This window comes from Raphanus sativus, chromosome 5 (assembly GCF_000801105.2).
Source record: "Raphanus sativus cultivar WK10039 chromosome 5, ASM80110v3, whole genome shotgun sequence".
NCBI classification, from domain to species: domain Eukaryota; kingdom Viridiplantae; phylum Streptophyta; class Magnoliopsida; order Brassicales; family Brassicaceae; genus Raphanus; species Raphanus sativus.
The window spans coordinates 13,266,047-13,268,397 of NC_079515.1; positions in this window are offsets into that span (position 1 = coordinate 13,266,047).

Sequence of the window (2,351 nt, forward strand, 5' to 3'; positions counted from 1 at the left end):
CCGGAAATAAAGCACCGGTCCAACGAGAAAGAGAGAGTTACTTGGAGTTAACCACACCAAGAACAAGAAAAGTGAGATTTCCTCTCAAGGTTCCAAAAATAATCACTCAAAAGCTTTATTTATTTCATTGATCAAATAACATTTATATAAAGGCAAAACATACAAAATATTGAAATACAAAAGACTAGTAAAATATAGAATTAGCAACTTATAAAAATAAGGAAGACTTGACCAAAGACTTTGATCTAACCAAAAATCATAAATGTCTTGATTTGACCGAAATTGAAGGATTGTAGTCGTCAAACTCTTCGGCTGGTCTCGTGCTCCCGCATGGTCGACCGTCTCTGAAATTGCCGTCAAGTTGATATATTATTCGACTATAGCTTGTATTTTCTTGTTGGACATTTCTTTCTTTGAGTTCACTACAAGAAAACACGCTGATTGTGAGGGAAATACCGAGGGAAAATGAGTTCCTCGGAAATTTATGACCAAATATCGAGGAGATACCGAGGAAACCAAGAAATGTGGTTTCCTCGAAATTTCCTCACTATTTTTTGAGGAAATTTCGAGGAAGACCAACTTCCTCGGTATTTTCGAGAGAATACCGAGGAAACCTCGTTCGTCGGAAAAAACCGACGGATATTTCTAATATTTCGACGACATCTTGTAGCCGTTAGAGAGCCGTTGGAGGAGCCGTTGGGGGATTTTAAAAATTCCGAGGAAATTTCGAGGAAGTGTCGGTTTCCCTCAGAATTTCCTCAGTATGCCGGGAGGATTTCATCTATAAATACAGCCACCCCTCTTCCTCTTCATTCACTCCATTTCTTCTTCTTCTCTCCTAGTCTCACGAATTTGATTCCAAAAAAACATGTCTTCTTCAAATTATTTTCGTTCTTGGATCAATCGACCTCATTTGGATCCGGACACGAGATTGCTTACGGAAGAATACAATCAAGGTATAATCGAGTTCATGAGGGTAGCTCGCCGACAACCGGAAGCAGAAACATGTAAGTTAAGATGTCCTTGCTCTAATTGTAAAAATAGAAAAGTTATTAAAGAGTAAGATGTTTTGACTCATCTATTATTGAGTGGGTTTACACGAAGTTACAAAATTTGGTATCATCATGGGGAAACTGATTATGAACTTGGTAGTACTAGCGAACCTCAGCCGGCGGTTAGATTAGAAGAACCAATTAGAGCGGATGTAGATTATGGTGTAGGTACTGAGCAGATGATAAATGATCATTTTAGAGGGGAAGATTTACCCAATGCAGAAGCTAGGAGATTTTATGAAATGTTGGATGCTGGAAAGCAACCATTGTACGAAGGTTGCAGAGATGGTCATTCAGCTTTATCATCTGCTATGAGACTGATGGGCATTAAAACATATTATAACTTGGCTGAAGACTGTGTGGATGCGATAGCTAATTTTGTTAAAGGTATTCTACCTGAGGATAATGTAGCTCCAGGTTCATACTACCAGGTTCAAAAACTCGTAGCTGGGGTTGGTTTATCTTATCAGGTAATAGATGTATGCAGCGATAACTGCATGATTTATTGGAGGGCGGATGACCAGCGGACTACATGCAAATTTTGTGGGAAGCCTCGTTATAAAGATACGAATGGAAGAGTTCCAGTGCCATATAAAAGGATGTGGTATTTGCCTTTGGCGGAAAGGTTGCAGAGGTTGTATCTTTCGGAACGCACAGCGCAACGAATGAGATGGTATGCGGAGCACTCAACAGATGTTGAGATTAGACATCCTTCAGATGCAAAAGCGTGGAAACATTTCCAATCAAAGTATCCCGATTTTGCGTATGAGAGAAGAAATGTCTACCTTGGATTATGTACTGATGGTTTCAGCCCGTATGGGAAGAGTGGAAGACAATATTCTCTATGGTCAGTCATTGTTACACCATACAACTTACCCCCAAACTTGTGCTTGCGACGAGAGTTTTTGTTTCTCTCCATTCTCGATCCCGGACCAGAGCATCCTAAGAGATCACTTGATGTGTTTCTTCAGCCACTAATATATGAGTTGCAACAACTATGGGCTGAAGGTGCTGAAACATACGATATTTCGTGTAAAGAAAATTTTCAAATGCGGGCAGTACTAATGTGGACAATAAGTGATTTTCCAGCATATGGTATGTTATCTGGATGGACAACGCATAGAAGGCTATCATGTCCATATTGTCAAGATAACACTGATGCTTTCCAACTAAAACACGGAAGGAAAACGTGTTGGTTTGACTGTCACAGGAGATTCCTATCACCTGATCATCCATATCGTAGGAGTAGGAATTTGTTTACGAAGAACAAGAGGGTGTTTGACAGTCCACCTGCGGAAA